Below are 19,200 nucleotides of genomic sequence, written 5' to 3'. Positions count from 1 at the left end.
CCCCTTTTGCTCATTCGTTTTGTTTCTTAAATTCCACACACGAATGAAATGATAGTACTTGTCTTTCTCTGGCTGATTATTTTCACTCTCTAGTTCCATCCATGCTGATAAAATGGCAAGATTTCACTCCTTTTTATGACTGAATAATATTCTATGGTATATATACCACATCCTCTTTATCCATTCATCTGTCAGGGGACATCTGGATTGTTTCCATAGTTTGGCTCCGGATAATGCTGCTATATGTAGATATTGCTACTATAAACATCCAGGTGCATGTATCCCTTTGAATTAGTATTTTTGTATTCTTAGGGTAAACAGCTAGTAGTGCAATTGCTGGATCCTAAGGTAGTTCTATAGTTGATCCTTTGAGGAACCTCCATACCGTTTCCCATAGTGGCTGCACTGGTTTGCATTCCCACCAACATTGCAAGAGGGTTCCCCTTTCTCCACATCCTGGCCAACACTTGTTGTTTCTTGTGTTGTTGATTTCAGCAATTCTTACAGGTGTGAAGTGATGCCTCATTATGGCTTGATTTGTATTTCCTTGATGATCAGTGACATTGAGCAACTTTCCATGTGTCCATCGACCATCTGTATGTCTCCTTTGGGAAAATGTCCGTTCATGAACAGGCAATCTAGAATCTTTTTTAAGTGGATTATTTGTGTTTTTTTGGGTGTTGAATTTTATGAATTCTTTATATATCTAGATACTAACCTTTTATCAAATATCTCATTTGCAAATATCTTCTCCCATTCCACGGGTTGCCTTTTAGTTTTATTGATTGTTTCCTTCTCTGTGCAGAAGTTTTTATCTTATTGAAGTCCCAATACTTTTTGTTTTTGTTTCCCTTGCTCTGGAGACATATATAAACACACAAAGAATAAACATCAGTAAAGGAAAGCCCCAGAACTTGAAGAAAGCTTCTTGAATATTTAGATTATTGATAACAGGAGCCATTTCAGCAAAATCTTTTTCCTGGCAGAAATTAAAAACTAATAAACCCCCTGGTTCCTTCTAACACTTACCTTCAACTTAATATGGAACATAAGATCTGCCTCCCCCACCTCTCTTATGTCCAATATTCTGTTTCATCTCATCACATTGCTGGGATGTATGTGTGTCTGTGTGTGTGAGAGCGGAGATGTGACCACCGGGGTTTTTGTGGACACCTACCTTGACTGATGCCATACTTTTTGAACCTCATATCTACTTTCACAGAACAGGAGATGAGTCTATGGGTAGAAGCTCTTACCCACTTCACCTAGAACTCCTATCACTCCCCACTCCTAGGAGCCTCCTTTCCCTCTAGAGAGATAAATGCCTTTTCTTGTTTTAATGGTTGCAGTAAGGGTAGGAGCAAAAGCCAGGGGCTCTCTGTCTTGTGATTTGGAAGAGTTTATATTATGTTCATACTCACTATAATGACTGCCTCCATGTGCCTTCTTCCTACATTTACCTTTGGTCCTTTCCCTTAATAACTTAATAACTCCTGCCACCACCACCACCCAGAAAGTCAGAATATTTGAAAACTCAAAACAAGATGCTGATGAGAGTGTAGATAGTTTCTGGGCCCTCCCTTATTAATGCTCCTCCCAGAAACTTCCTTCAAGGAAGCTTCCCTACTGTACATTCATCGTGCACCTGAGAAATGTGCTGTAACTTTATAGTTAGTTTTGAAATCAGGAAATGTGAGCATTTCAACCTTATTTTCAATATTGTCTTGACTGCTCTGGGTCTGTTATATGTCCACAGATATATAAATAAGATCAGCTTGTTAATTTCTGGAAAAAGAACAAGTAGGGTTTTGGTTGGTATTGCATTGAATCCATTTGTAGAATATTATAATCTTAATAACAAATATTCCGATCCATGAGCCTTGGATAGCTTCCATTTCTTTATGTATTCTTTAGTTTCTTTAAATGATATATATTTTTTTAGTATTTTTTTTAGTATAAGTTCTACATATCCTTTCTTTACTGTGTTCCTACATGTTTTAGTTAATAGTATTATACAAGTAATTATTTTATTATTTTCACTTTCAGGATATTTATTACAATTATGTCAAAATGACATTGATTTTGTACTTTGATCTTACATCCTGTAACTTTGCTAAACTAGTTTATTAGTTAATTTTTGTAATTTTTTAGTGGATTCCTTATACTTTTTATATATAAGATTTTATCATTTGCAAATCTATAGTTTCTTTCCTAGTCTTCATGCCTTTTTTTCTACTTTATTTCCTAATCCCCTGATTAAAACAATGTTGAATAGCTCTATAGTGTTGAATCAAAGTAATCAAAGTAGACATTCTTGTCTTGTTCCTGGTTTTAGAAGACAGAGTTGGAATTTTGATTTAAAAAAAAACAAGCAGAAACTTCATAGGGGGTCCCTTGTTTCTTTCTCTGTTCTCCCTCAGTTAGACAGCAATGATGCTTCCCTCTAACATCTGCTCCAAGGCTCAGAGTGGTTAAAACAGTGTGGCTTGTTCTAGCTTGAACAGAGTATGTGCAACCTTCCATGCAACCCAGCTAAAAGTAGGAACAGTTTCAGCACTCAGGAGTTATATGGCAAATGAAAAAATAAAGCAAAACAAAAAAGCCAATACTACCTCAACTTTCGATTGAAATTAAAGTGTTTCTGTGAACAAGGACTTTACTTCTCTAGATTGTGACTTCCCCTGAAAGAACACATGCAGACACATATACATAAAAGACCAGATGGGATAAAACATCATCCAGAAAATATATATGAATGTGTGTGCATGTAATTTCTCTGCATAAAATGTTACCAAAAAACTGAGACAAAATGAAATGGCAAAAAGAATACAAGTTTTGCAGCCAACTACAACTGAACTGAAATCCTGATTTCTCCATTACTACTTTTGTGATTACTTTGGAAAATTACCAACTGCTCTCATCCTTTAATCCTACATTGTAATTCCTAAATTATAAAAATAGAAGTTATGTAAGTAAAACTCCCAGAAGAATGTTAGACACATTAGTAAAAATATAAAAAGCATAAATCAAACAATAACAAAAATAATTATGTAATTTATATCTAACTAAATATGTTTTGTGATAATAGGTCTCAAAGAGTTTAAGAAATGATTGTGGACTTATGATATTAAAAAAAAACTTGTAGGATCCTTACATATTAATAGTCTTCATCAATCTATAATTCCTAGAATAGCTTACATTTCTATATATGTCTGCTGAGTGATTTTCTTCAACTCACACGTCAAAACCAGGTCCAAATGTCTTAGTAACTTTTACTATTCTCAGAAATAGCTTTGTTTTCTATAGCATATCTTGAACAAGATATTTGTATATAAAAGGGAAAGTACAAACAGAAAAATTAAAAAAAATGTTTTTCTTTTTGAAAACAAGGGAAGAGACTTGACTTCCATCTGGGTCCTTTTCTTAGATCATTTACTCTAGAAAACTTGTCAATGAATGTTCTTGGTCTTTTTTAAACACTTGTAAATATTTTTAAAAGCTAGAGAAGACTATTACCAGCTTTCAGGCCTAGGAAGGTCTTTCTCAAAGCACTTGGGAACCACCTCTGAAATGTAATCATCAAGAAAGACAGTGTCCCTATCTCTCAGTTTCTATGGGATGGTAGATGCTTGACTTCCATGGTGCCCAACTACATGTTGCAAAACTTACCTCTTGTCATAAAGATGTAAAAAGTTTATTTTTCCTTTAGATAAAGCCAATTAACTAACACAGATGGTCAGTCACCCCAATCACTAAGTGAATACAGGATGTTGTCAAGTTCTCTTATTTATTGTTCTTGTTTATCTTGTCATTACAGATAGAATGGGTTGTAGCTGCCTGGCCATATAAAAGGGTGACATTTTTTTCTCTTTGTGGTTTCTTAGCAGATTGCCTATATATGCATCAGATTCTGCTTTAATGCTTATTAAATAATAAAACCATTTTCTTTTTCTTCTCTCTTTCTGGAGAGGTTTTGTGGGTTGGGAGGAAATTTGTTTTTAGTTTTATTTCCTCAATGATCCTGGTGATGAGAGGATGTATGATAATTGTTTCAGTGAGAGGACAAGCTGAAGGTCTGTGGCCACACAAGTCAAGTAAGAAACCTTGAATTAGAGTAGCCCTGATGGCCCAGTGGTTTGGCACCACCTTCAGTCGGGATATGATCCTGGAGACCCAGGATTGAGTCCCATGTCAGGCTCCCTGCATGGAGCCTGCTTCTCCCTCTGCCTATGTCTCTACCTCTCATTCTCTCTGTGTCTGTCATGAATAAATAAATAAAATATTAAAAAAAGAAAAAGAAACCCTGAATTATAGGGTCTCCCTTTTAGTTCTCTGTTCTTTTGAAATACTAGCTGGACTACACTCTCCAAATTCAAGATTCTAGCATTGAATAAACATGGGTAATTCAGACTCTAAAATCTCAAAGGATCATCATATGATTGGAAAACATGGGAAGCCAGGAATAATGCCTTCAGTTCTTTCTCTTAAAGTGTTAATATCTCTCTGTCATATTTTGTAATGGATATATAAGAATCCAGTTTTGCAGTTGCCTGAGGACTGTTCTTTTGATTTGGACAAATTAATCAATGTATTTGCTAGAGTTCTTAGACAAGTCTCATTCCAAGCAAATGAATCACTAGTATTTAAGGAATGAACATCATCTGAAGAGAAAATTAGAAATGATTTGTATAATGGTCAGATGAAATGATTGAAAAGAACTGAAGAACTATGAGAATATAGATACTTTCTCTTTCAAAGAATTCCCTTCTTTTCTTTCCTCATCTTCTCTGCTCCTCTGTGTCTCTTGATCACTCCCTGACTCAAATAGACTCTGAAAAGAGATGATGGATAGTTCCCTTTGTTAAGAGAGTTACCTACAAAAAGGGGAAAAGGCACAAATTATTTAACCAGTAACACATTACCTGCCCTGTTTGATAACATAGGCTTCTTGCCTCACAGTCTAGCCCTGAGTCCATTTCATATTTTAGCCCAAATTCATCCCCATGAGGACCTTCTCATCCACTTACCAATGTAATTAGGAAAGCAAAGATTATAAAGAGACCTGACCTGGGTATAATTTAGAACTTGTATAAAAACTTGTGCCTCCATATAAAGGCAAATTGGAAAAGGCAAAAACAAAACAAAACAAAACATTAAGTTGATGAAGATCAAAATGGAAAAATAAAAGTGCCAAAAATTTACATTTTTCTTAAATAAAGGGAAATCAGCCCTTCCCATCTAGAGTTCCAGCAAAGCTGATGCTTCTTAGAAGCCACCCAGGACTCCTGGGTTATTAACATGCATTTTTCACCACCTGATACTACTCACTTAAAAGCTTCTTGTTCCTGTGACTCCAGAAAGCTGAAGAAGTACTTGGCAGTATGTTATCAGTTTAAAGCCCCATGGATGAGGATGATGTGGACTGGCTATTGCAGGGAATGATACAAATAACAGAGTTTGCTCCTTTGATACAGTAAGCACATCAGAGTCCAGAAGATCACAATATCAAAGGGGATGGAGGCCAAGGGAAACAAACTATCAGCCACTTCTCACAACAGTGGAAGAACTAAAGGGCTTATAAATCCATCAAGAGGGTTTGCTAATGGCAGTACTTGAAGTCTTCTGTTAAAGGTCACCTGGAGAAACTGTAATGGTGTATCTACTAGAGGGATAAATCCTCCAACTGATGTAGTCAGTGATTTATTGAGGTTTTCTCAAAAATTATTGGCATGGACCTAAGGGCAGTTCTAAGGGCAGACCATGTCCTCTCTTGGTTCTCTTGCCAACTATCAAATCTCAACAAAAAAGAAAGAAAGAAAGAAAGAAAGAAAGAAAGAAAGAAAGAAAGAAAGAAAGAAAGAAAGAAAGAAAGAAAGAAAGAAAGAAAGAAAGAAAGAAAGAAAGAAAGAAAGAAAGAAAGAAAGAAAGAAAGAAAGAAAGAAAGAAAGAAGAAAGAGAAAGAAAGAAAGAAAGAAAGAAAGAAAAAGAAAGAAAGAGGAAAGAAGGAAGGAAGGAAGGAAGGAAGGAAGGAAGGAAGGAAGGAAGGAAGGAAGGAAGGAAGGAAAAAGAAAGAAAGAAAGAAAGAAAGAAAGAAAGAAAGAAAGAAAGAGAAAGAAAGAAAGAAAGAGAAAGAAAGAAAGAAAGAAAGAAAGAAAGAAAGAAAGAAAGAAAGAAAGAAAGAAAGAAAGAAAGAAAGAAAGAAAGAAAGAAAGAGAAAAAGGAAAAGGTAGTAGGAATGCAAGAAGAGACTAATTCAAATTTAGTAGGAGCTACTCAGTTTTGGCACAATCTAGAGTAAGACAAAGAATTAAAGAGATTAGAGACTACTGTGTTGGCTGCTCAATTAGAACATTTTAGGAACACCTGGGTGGCTCAGTCGGTTGAGTGTCTACCTTTGGCTCAGGTCACAATCCCAGGGTCCTGGGATCCAGCCCCATGTCATCAGGGTCCCTGCTCAGCAGGGAAGTCTCTTTCTCTGTCTCCCTCTCCCTCTGATCCTGCTCCTGTGTGCTTTCACTTACTCTCTCAAATAAAGAAATAAATAATTTAAAAAAATTTTTAGAAAGTTATTAAAAGAATAATCCCTTCTGGCCAACCCATCAAGGAAGCTCCACAGACACCTCATCCAAACTCTAGAAGTAAATCTGCACAAGAAGACATGTTAATGGCAATTACTAAAGCTGCATTTCTTCATTCTGACTTTAAATGAATGAGTATCTACTACTGATACATAAGTATGTAGTATCTGTCATGCTACAAAACAACTTTTAAAATAGATTTTTCATTTCTATGATTACTAAAAACACCTCATGCATGTTGATTGCTGACTTCTTAGGGGCTTTATAACAGTCTGCTCAGATATCAGTAATTCATTTCACCAAAAGGGTCATAAAAGCTGCCACTAAACCCCAGCAAATTGCAAACTTAGTATCTTCCCTTTGGGTACAATAAAAAATGTTTGCTCGGTTTCAAAAATATGTTTAACAAAAGAATATGGATTATACAATGGGCTAAATGGAATCCAACTGGACTATGGGAATTATCTAACAAAATAAATCTTATAGTAAACATTCTATTTGCTTGGTCAGTGTTGTGTGCCATCAACAAAGTCATCTAAGTAAAACAAATTTTAAGGACACTAGACTCTTACCATCCCTACCAAAAAGATAAAATTATTAAAAACATTTTAAAGAGATGTGCTGTTTGTCAACAGAATTCTTTATAGGCTACTTTCAATATAAACACAGGAAATTCTTTCTGAACAACTTAACCAAAAATTGGGTGGCAGCTGGATTTCATAAACTAAGAGGTAAAAGATAAGAGATTTTTGGGATCCCTGGGTGGCGCAGCGGTTTGGCGCCTGCCTTTGGCCCAGGGTGTGATCCTGGAGACCCGGGATCGAATCCCACGTCGGGCTCCCGGCATGGAGCCTGCTTTTCCCTCTGCCTGTGTCTCTGCCTCTCTCTCTCTGTGTGACTATCATAAATAAATAAAAATTTATTTAAAAAAAATAAGAGGTTTTTGTCTCCTTATAGTGTGTATAATGCCTAAAATCTTTTCCCTCTTCAGAATAAACAATTTTTAGGCAATGGAAAAGACTCTTGTAATAAACATAATCCCCACTTTCGGGTTCCCAGAGCATTAAAATCAAAAAGAGAAGATCACTTTGTTTTTCCTATCATCCAGTAATTATGCAAATATTAACAGATTCCTATAATCCGCCATCCTCTGGAAAACAGTGAATGAATCAAACTCAAAAAAAAAAAAAAAAAAAAAAAAACCATGGGCCAGGATTCTGAAATCTACTATGTTAAGATGGCCTGTAGCTTTACCATTTACCACTAGTCTTGTAAAAATTAGAGTAATTCCTACAAGCAGAAATGGAATCTTTCTCTTAAAACTTATGAGTGGCAAGCCTGTGAATTTAGGTCTGAGACCATGTCCTGTATCAGATTTTTTGATGTTGTTGTAATCATGTTACATACTTAAAAGGGCTTCTCTTTATTTAGAATGCCCCAGGTGTAAAGTTTTAAGGACCTAGAAGAAAAAGAAGCCAGGCACTCCTACTGATCAAAATAGTAGATTTTTGTCCTACTATTTTTTAGGTATTCAATAAATGTAGGTTTAATCTTTTCTTTTGGTCAATGTTATATTAAATATAGGCATGATGATTTTTTTTTTTTATTGTAAAGGAAAACGAGCTTCTACTTTATTTTTTTTATTTTTTTTATTTTTTTGAGCTTCTACTTTAAAAGCAGCCTATAGCTCTTTGGCTCTAATCTGCTCTTCTACTAGTTTTTCCTTCCACTTGCCCAAACAAACCATTTCCCCCCCAGATTTCCTGAAAAATTTTTTCTGTAATTTCTCAAATCTTCAATTTTCAAGGCTCTGTACATTTACATCTATCCCTGCTCTGCCTGCCCTCGTCTCAGGAGTGCCCTTTTCCAAACAAAATCTTCTACAAATAAATTCTTTACAGCCTACCTGACATCCTGGTAGCAGTGTATGTATCTAGGGAAGAGAAAGGATGGATAACAGGAAGGGGGGTATTTAGATTTATTTTTGGAAAGTGCATCTATGTGTACCTTTTAAATTTGGTTCTGAAGGGGAGCAGAATTTGTTGCCTTTGACAAAAGGATTATTTTGAAGTAAAGGCAGTCAAAATCCAGCAAATTCAGGAAAAGCTCTTTACCTCCCCACTCAACTACCTATATTTGCATTGGAAAGGGGGTCTATATCAGAAAGAGGGCTGTCATAGACATACCTTTTTACCTAAGAAACTTATCTGCATCACAGGGAAACTTTTCCCCCCAAAATATCTCCTCTCACCTTCCTGTGAAAGGCCTTCCTCTCCTTCTTATCTTTAGACTCCTACACTTCTCCTTAGCTCAAGATACTGTACAAACTCCACATATGTGGCTACTTTTTGGATCTCATAATTTTATGGGACTCCCATTAGTATGAAATTATTGTTTTTCCTCCTGTTAATCTGTGTTATACCAATTTAATTATTAGATTAGCCAAAAAAAAATAGGATATAAGAAGGGAATTTTTTCCCACGCTTTCAGTTCTATGTATGTATTAGGTGTTGAAAAATAGACTATATTAAATATGTTTTCATAGGAAAAATTTAACGCACAAGTTACTTCCTGTAGGAATTCACCCATTACCCTCATTAAAGTAGAGCTCTGTATTGAAACCAGTCACATGGTCACTGCTTAATACAGGATTGCTGGGTCAATGAATAAATAGAAGAAAGCTGATGGGGATAAGAAATGACAAAGCTTACCTTCCAGCTTTCTGACCAAAGGAAAGAGGCTAGTTTTAGAAAAGAATTAATGTCTGCCATGCAATCACCAATTCTTCACACAGGCATTCTGAAAACAAGTTTTAAGCAAAAACAAGTCTTTCCTAACCATAGTGAAGTTCAGTCCCTGCCTGTGACTGTTTGTGTTCAATGATTTCATTTCTGTGGCTCTCTTAACACAGACACTAAAATTAAACACTCCGTAAGGAGAAAATCATTTTAAATACAAAACCAATAATAACAATGACTCAATAGCATATGTCTTTCAAGAGCTATTTGCACTGTGGAAAGTAGTATGATGAGTCCTCAGAAAGTTAAAAATAGAAGTACCCTATCATAGGTATCTGTACTAGTGGATATTTAAAATAGAAGTACCCTATCATCGGTAACTATACTAGTGGGTATTTAATGCTCCAAATACAAAAACACTAAATCAGGGGTCGCTGGGTATCTCAGTCAGTTAAGCATCTGTCTTCGGCTCAGGTCATGATCTCTGGGTCCTGGGACTGAGCCCCATGTTGGGCTCCATGCTGAATGGGGAGTCTGCTTCTCCCTCTTGCTCTGCCCCTCCTCCTGCTTTCTCTTTCTCTCTAATAAATAAAAATCTTTTTAAAAACATTAATTCATTTGGGTACATGCATCCCTATGTTTATTGCAATACTATTTAGAATAGCCAAATTATAGAAGTGACTCATGTCCAGAGATAGATGAATGGATAAAGAAGATGAGCTATACATAGATATAGATATAGATAGATAGATAGATGATAGATAGATCTATACACACACATACACACACACATACACAATGGAACATTACTCAGCCATAGAAAAGAATGTAACTTGCCATTGCAAGGACATGGATGGAGCTAGAAGGTATAATGCTAAGTGAAATAAGTGAGTCAGAAAGATAAGTATCATATCATTTCATTTTTATGGAAAATTTAAGAAACAAAACAAATGAGCAAAGGAATAAAGAGAGAGAGAGAGAGAGAGAAAGACAAGCCAAGAAACAGACCCTCAACTACAGAGAACAAACTGATGGTTAAAAAGAAGGTAGGTGAAATAGGTGATGGAGGTTAAGGAGTACACTTGTCATGTTGAGGACCAGGGGATATATGGGATTGTTGAAAAACTATATTACACACATGAAACTAATGTAAAACTGTATGTTAACTATCCTGGAATTAAAAACAAACAAGACACCAACAAAGAAGATATTTGCAGTGTATTTGGTAATTTGCCTTTCACGGGTACCTAAAAATACTAAACAAAATAAAATGCCTACTAAAAAGCAAAATTCATTATCGTGTTTTGTTCCTAACACGATTATGATTATCATGGTAATAATAGTATCGTGATTATTATAAACACTCAAACTAGAGAGTGTCTTTGTCTTCAATATTATTGATGTGACAGATTCTTAGAACATTAAGCACCAGGTATTACCCTCTGTTTTAGTGTGCCATAGAAAATGTGGGGCATTCTGAAGTAAATGGTATAAAGTCAGAGAGGGAGCAAGTGAAACAACCTACTTTCTTTCCAGTATAATGCAAATTGAGAAAACTTTCATGGGGAATAACTGGATAAAAGATGTCATTCCAGAGGAGTTAAGAAATAGCAGTGACCATGAGGACAATGTTTTTTGAAAGGGTCCTGAGTGCAGTTGCATATTTGTTTCTTAGACTGTCTTTGCTTGATAATTAGCATATAAATGGCCCCAACTAGGATTGAAAGTTAACGTTTCATTAACCTCACTTATAATACCTAAAGGAGGCATCCACATTTAAATTCAGGAAGAAAATTAGTCTAACTAAGCTCTCCAGAATGTAATAACCTTAAAGCAGCCACAACCACGTTGAGCACTGATCAAGCACCCCTAGTTCCATACACACACACATCCTTGGCAGGAATGAAATCATTCATTGACACTATGTTCTCAGAGGAAATCCTTAGTGATTTTGAGGTACTGTCTTCTAGAATTGGACTGTACAGTTAATCCAAAATATGTCTTTCCGTCACTTTTTTATTCACTCTTATGGCAACTCATCTCATCTTTTATTCATTAATTCACTCATTTTTCATTTAACAAGCATTTTAAAAGCACCTACTTCAGGGAAAGCACAATTCTGGAGCCGGTAGGGAGCCCAAAGAGAAGATCCTACCTTTATGGGGCCTGCCATGTAGCAGAGAAAATAAGAGGACGAACATGAGCAAATTCAAAAGAATGTGATTAGTTTTAACATCGAGTTCCTACTTTCGTGTTAAGCAACTACTTCTCTGCTGAGGTGCCATAAAACAGAGCTTAGTAAAACACGTAGGGAGTTAAGAAAGATTTCTACCATCCAAGAGGCAGAGGGAATAACGGTTGGAAACAAGGACGGTCAGACCACACAGCTCTGGTTTGTGTCTCAAGCTTGGTCATTAATTCCATTGTTCCTTAGGGTGGCCCCTTGGCATGTCACTGCCTCATCTTGCTGAACGTTTCTACATGAGGGGAATGATAGGAGGGATGCCTACCTTACAGGTTTGTGGTGAGGATTAACTTAGTCAAGAAAGGCAAGCACAACAACTGTGTCTGGTGTGTAGTCAATGGTGTAATAAGTTTTTTTTTTTTTTTTTTCAGTTGAATGTATAATGGAAGTTTTCCCAAAAAACTGGTTATAGCTAATGGGTACCACAAGTATAGGTTATTTTTTTTCTTTTCTTTTGAAAAGCAAATTCTTATTTTTATAAGTGAAACTACATCAGTGCTTCACCAGCACTGAATGTTTAGTGCCAATCCATGAGGACGTCTCTGGCACTCTAGAATTACAGTGTTTATCTTAGATAAAGCACTGGGGTTAGAGTCAAGCATACTAGTGATAACTCTAGTTGTATAGTGCAGTTGACCCTGGAACACCAGGAGTTTGAACTGCACAGGTCCACCTATACATTTTTTAAAATAAATTTGACATAGTACTATAAATGCATTTTCTCTTTTTTTTATAATTTTATTAATACCATTTTCTTTTCTCTTACTTTCTTCTAAGACTTTGATGTGGGAAACAAAGGCAGAGAAATATTATTAAACTTCCTTACTCCTTATGGCCCATTGTCAAGTTCTTGACACTCCCTTAGGGACTCAACTGCCTGGATGCTGACACTCTGCTAAGGACAAAAGGCAATCTTACCCTGACTCCTAAGATCCTATAAGTCTATTTTAACACATTAAAATTCCTTGGAAACTTCTTTATCTCTACACACACACCCCAGATGTTGGCAATCATTCCTCAGATATATGACCCACCAATACATCTGAAGGGTCTCATTGAGTAAGGGACAGGTGGGTCTAGATAGATAGAGAGATAGATAGGGGGCTACATGATCAGGATCACCGAAATCCAAGAAACGCTGTGGTATACAGGTGTACGGAAACCACAGTTAAGGGAACAAACAGACCACCCTGCCCTGGGCATCAGAGGTATGGCAGTCACATTATGACCAACAAAAAATAATAAGACCCCAAAGAAGAAGTAAGCCATTAGATGTTATCACCAGTCCTTAATCAAGCCAAGACCTCACAAGAATGATAAGGCCATTAGCTCCCTGGTCAGTTCGAAATAAAAGACTATGGGTAGAGGCCCAAGTCGGCAATCCTGTCAGGACCCCTCTCACTCCTGAGAGTTTTTTCTGTAGCTTTGCTTAATAAAACTCTATTGCTTTACTCATGCCCCATTGTCAGCAAGATTCTTTCTTTGACTCCATGAGACAAGAACCTCACTCACCCGCTTCAACTACAGTAATACATATAACATACAAAATGTGTGCTAATCCACTGTTTAGGTTATTTGTAAGGCTTCTGGTCAACAGTACACTCTTCGTAGTTAAGTTTTTGGTGATTCAAAAGTTATATGTGGATTTTTGAGTGTGTGTGCGTGTGTGTGTGGTGGGGTGCCCTAATCCCCACATTGTTCAAGGTCGAGTAAAATTGTTATATGATTTTCAGCAAATTATGAAGTTCTAAGTTGTAAATTTCAACTTCCTAGTCTATCAAAAAAGATGCATTGTTGTAGGTATATGTGAAATTGGGATGGAAGGTCTGGCTGCAAAATTATTTAGACAATACAATAGGACTTAAAGTTTCATAATATAATAGAAGGCACTTATTTTTTGAGTCTTACATTCTCAATATTTGTGCCATGTCCTATGATTTGTGTTTCATAAAATTTAAGAAAGCACAAAAACAACTACCAACCATAAAATAGCAGTCTCCTTGAGGTTAGGAACATTATAAGCTGCTGGTAATAAAGAGAATACATAAAGCAGAGAACTGAATTTTAGTTGAGAGATCTTATATAGAAATTTAATACTTGGATCAATACCAATTCTGTATCTATGTCTATCTGTTGGACTGGAATTTATTTTCTCACCTGCAGGTGAAAGGAAATTATTATCAGATTTTTTAAACTCTGTTTCAAATTGGTCTATTTCAGACTATCGTGAAATAGGTATTTTAATTATGAATTGTACTGAAATTAAAAATTTTTAAATACACACATACATGTTCTTGTAATATATCCATACAGTAAAGACATATATAAAATAAAATGTTGAAATACCTTTACTCCACATCATTACCTTCCTGGCAAATCACCACTCTCATCCCTCTGTTTCTGACATATCTAAATATAATAATTATTTTAACTATGTGATATGATTTGTTCAAATTGTGTTTCTATATGTTTAGGTGCACATACGTGTAGGAATACACTTGCATATTTTTCTTTGTATAATTTTTTTGTTGCATTCTGTGATTGAAAGATAATATAACATTTGGACTTCTGGTTTCCTATTCTCATGTGAGAAGCTTGGAAATTGCCACTCTATCCAAACAAGTAAAAAGCTGAACAGACAGCTGAAACATCAACAACTCTACTAGGATCCGTAAGAGAAATAAATGGACTGGGCCAACCATGGCCCCGAAGATTGGAGAGACAGACAGAAAAAAATGACTGCTTATTAGAACAGAAACTCATGAGTAGGAATCACTATGGGAACCAATGCCAACGTAGAAATATCTAAGCTAAAATTGACAAGTTGCTACAAAGACTCAATAGGGACAATTCTGAGATTTAAAAGCCCTGGGGTGGGGGATGGAAGCAAGAAATGACAAAAAGACTCCCATAATGATAAAAAGAATGGCCCTTTCTCTCAAAATAACACCTCCAGAAACTGATAGAGCATTATGCTAAAGTTGTAAGAGTGAAGATTAATGTACAAAATCAATCACTTTCTCGTATTCTAACAATGAACAAATAGAATTTGAAATACAACACCATTTATATTAGCATCCAAAATATAGATTACCCAGGTATTTTTTCAACAAAACATGCACAAGGTCTGTATGAAGAACACCACAAAACACTTGTAAACACAATTGTTAAAAATAATCAAATAAATGGAAAAATATTCCTGTCTATGGATGAGAAGACTCAATATAATAATATATCACTTCTAATTTATTGATCTATAGATTCAATGCAATCTTGATGAAACTTCCAGCAAGCTATGTTGTACAATGGAATTGACAAACTAATTCAAAAGTTTATGTGGTGAGGCACCTGTAGTGAGTTTTTAAATATAACTATCAAGGCACAATCCGTGAAAGAAGTAATTGACGTGGTGGACTTCATTAAAATTAAAAACTTCTGCTTGGGGTGCCTGGGTGACTCAGTCAGTCAAGCATCCAATGCCTTGTTTCTACTTAGGTCATGATCTCATGGTCTTGAGCTCAAGCCCAGCATCAGGCTCTGCACTCACTGGGAGACCCCTTGAAGATTCTCTCCCACTGCCCCTCCTCCTACTTGTACACACTCTCTCTCTAAAATAAAGAAATAAATCTTAAAGTAAATGAATACATAATTAAAATGAATAAAAATTAAAACAAAAGTCTCCTCTGTGAAGGACAATGTCAAGAAAAGGAGAAGACAAACCACAGACTACAGGAAATTATTTGCAAAAGATTGAACTAATAAGGTATACTTGTCCAAAATATACAAAGAACTCTTACAAGTCAACAATAAGAAAACAAGCCACCTTAAAAAGTGGCTAAACACATAACACACACTTTGCCAAAGAAGACATAAAGATGGCAAATACGCATATGAAAAGATGCTCAACGTCATATGTCATTGGGAAAATGCAAATTAAAACAAGGCACCACTGCGTATCTACTAGAATGGCCAACATTTGAAAGAGTGACAATACCAAAAGCTGATAAAGATGCAGAGAAACAGGAACTGTTACACATTGCTGGTGGGAATGCAAAATTGTGCAGCTACGTGGGAGAATAGTTTGTTCATTTCTCACAAACCTAAGCATAAGTTTCTTACAAGCCTAATCATACTGTTACTATAAGATGCAGAAATCGGGCTTTTTGGTATTTACCCAATAGTTATGTAAACTTATGTCCACAAAAAATAAAAAGTCCTCACCCAAATGTTTATAGCAGTTATTTATTTATTTTTCTTATTTGCCCACAATTGGGGAAGCAATTGGTTACGTGGGATAGAAGCAATGAAGATGTCCTTCAGGAAGGGAATGGATAAATAAACCCTGGTCCACCTACTCATGGACTATTATTCAGTACTAAAAAGAAACAAGCTATTGAGCCATGAAAAGATGTGGAGAAATCTTAAATGCTTATTGCTAAGTGAAATCTAAAAATGTTATATACTGTATTCCAAGTCTATGACATTCAGAAAAGACAAAACTCCTGAGCCATAAAAAAATCAGTGGTTTCAAAAAAAAAAAAAAATCAGTGGTTTCCAGGTTTGGGGGGAAGAGGACAAATAGGCTGAGTACAGAGTATTTTTGTGGCAATGAAAATACTCTGTGTGACATTATAATGATGGATGAATGTTTATGCATTTGTCCAACCCATAGAATGTACAACATCTAGAATGAGCCCTAAAGGAAGCTGTGTACTTTTGGGGGGTTAAGATGTTTCAGTGTAGGTTCATCAGTTGTAACAAATGTACCACTCTGGTGGGGAGGGTTGATAATAGGGGACACGTAGCCCCTGTACCAGCAATCTCTGTGCCTTCTGCTCAATATTGCTGTGAACTTAAATTTTACTAAAAGTAAAATTTATAGAAAAAAATGGTCAAGTGAAAAGCTCCACTAGAAAAAAAAAAAAACAAATCTTTTAGAATTCATAATCACAGCAATATAAAACAACTTTCCTACCATTTATTGGCCATTAACATTTATTTTTTGTGAAACATCTACTTGGGATTTTGCTCTCTCTTTTTTTCTTTTAAATACGATTTATTTATAGTTTTCCTTCTCTGTTGTATATAGTACAAATATTTCTGGCTATGCTCTCAAGTGAATATTGTTTCATGGTCTTGATATTATAAACAATTTTAATTGTATAGGATTAAATCATAATTATTTTCATTTAAGTTTGTTTGCTCTAGAGTCAATTTCCTACTTGAAGCTAACAAAATATTATTTCCAAATTTCTTGTATCTGTGTGTGTGTGTGTGTGTGTGTGTATAAATATTTCAATCCATCTTGATTAATTTTTTGTACCAGGTAAGGTATTATTTTTAGTTTATCTTTCTTTTTCAAACAAATAATTGCTTCTTTTATAAACATCATCTCCCATTTCCAGCTCACCCTTTTACCATAGATTTGAATTTTATCTCCATCATATAATAGATTCTTCCCTGAACATGAAAAAAAAATTAAACCAAATAATCTGCAAATCTGTATTATGTCAAGTTTTAAATTTTAGACTATATTATAAAATAGCTTATTGGAGTTCATATAATTGAGATTTAAAGTATTGAGCAGAACAGTATTAAAGAAAATCCACTGCAAATAATGCTGTAATATCATAGATCTCCTTGACGTGAATGTAACTCACAGAAAATGACTTCATCGTGTCCTAACACGGGTATATATTAAAATCTTGTGTAAGAAATGTCAATGTATCTTAAAATATACCTCACCCATTTCCAATATTTAAAAAGTGACTATTTCCTACTAGAGTTATTTTTCTTTGAAAATCTTTGGCAGTCAATGGGAGAGAAAATATGTGGGCTTTGCATTTCACATGACCTTAGGTCAATCCATCTATGATTCTACGAGCTGAAATGCAGAAAGAAATGCAGAAGATCCTTTCAAAGCTAAGGACACACATGCTCCCCCACACACACACACACGTGTTTAATGGGTTCTGAAGATCACCAACAGGTTTGATAATTGGGCAGAAATACTCACAGAACCCGGAGAAGCTGTTTAATCATAGTTTACTAGAGTGAACTATAATATTGTTTATTACATTGAACAGAAACCAACTGAGCAAAAGAAAAAAAAAGCGAAGGGTAGAGTCCAGGTGAGACAGGTGCAAGCTTCCAAATATCTTCTCCCAGTGGAGTCAGGGGGACAGCGCTTAGTCCTCCTGGTGAATATGTGTGGAAACACATAAAGTACAGCCAACCATAGAAGCTTATGCAAGACTTGATATCCGGGATTTTATTGGGGTTGGTCTTTCAAGCATCAAGCACCTGCCTGCTTGACCTTAGTTCTGAGTCGCTAGCCCTTCCAGAGCTCAAACTGAAGACACAGGGACCAAGCCCCCTTCTTTAAATTAGGCTGTTAGTATAGACTACTTGATGTGGACTCAAGCCCCAGTTAAACAAAAATATTAAGGGTAATATTAAATATTAAGGGTAATATTCCAAAGTTGTAGAAGTTATCTCCCAGGAGCTAATCAAAGGCTAAGCCTTTCTTTGGAATATGTAGGTTTTGCGCAACCCATGTTGCTGAGTTAATCCTTTACTGAAGAGTATATAACTTGTCAACTAAATGGTATTACAAAGATTCTAACTGGAACCATTAACTAGAGAAAAAAAAAAAGTCAACTTTTTTTCCTACTCTTTGACATCTTAAGATAACAAAATCATATTTGAAAATATGACCATGGGTATATATCCAATTTCAGAACCACACGGAATAATGTTTTATTGCCCTGATTTTTTTAAAAAATAAATTTCCTCTAATAGTAGAGGAGGCATATTCTGGAAAAAAACATCTCACTTGTCATTTTCTATACAAACTGAGAAACGTGATGAGCAATTAGCAGATGCAATGATGCACTGCAATCTCCAGAAACCTCTTGAAGTATCGGAAAAATCCTCTATTTGAATACTGGGAAGTAAGGAAGGCAATCTGGCCTGATCTATGCTACTTGGCCTTTGAATATCTAAGTTGCTGTCAATCATCCTTTCTGAATTAATAATACTTAGCACAGCAGGAAATACTAACTTATGCAAAATTAAATTGTTGCCAATAAGAAAAAAAGTTAAGAAGGAGTTTTCTATTTGCAAAAAGATACCTTGACTGTCGAGAGATATTTCATTATTATTTTAAAGATACCTTCGTAAGTACACAGCTAAAATATCTTTTAGTTGTATAACCCATATATTTCTGCTCTAAGACATTAAGTGAAAGCACTGAACTTACTTTTCCTTTATATGTTTTTATACTATGTAAAATATCTAAATATCTTAGTGCTCCAAAGACACAATTCATGAGATAACAAAAAATAAATATTTAAAAAAATCAAGTCATAAATTTGCACATGATTAGTAAGAGTACTAAAGAAGCAACCCAACGGTAAAAATGTAGTTTTTTCATCATGGCTATGCAAATATACCAGGCACAGATTCTTTCTTATGTACTTTAATTCTATCCTGAAAAAAAGTCTTGATTGTAGTGACCCAGAATATGATTTAAGGGAACTAAATCATCAACTTGTTTCATGGTTAATTTAAGTGGTTAATTTAAGAAAAATTAAAGAAAGAGTAAAAAAATATATGTCCTACTGATGATTGTAGAGGG

The sequence above is a fragment of the Canis aureus genome, chromosome 20 (assembly GCF_053574225.1).
Source record: "Canis aureus isolate CA01 chromosome 20, VMU_Caureus_v.1.0, whole genome shotgun sequence".
Lineage (NCBI taxonomy): Eukaryota > Metazoa > Chordata > Mammalia > Carnivora > Canidae > Canis > Canis aureus.
Note: the sequence above shows the minus strand (reverse complement) of the source record.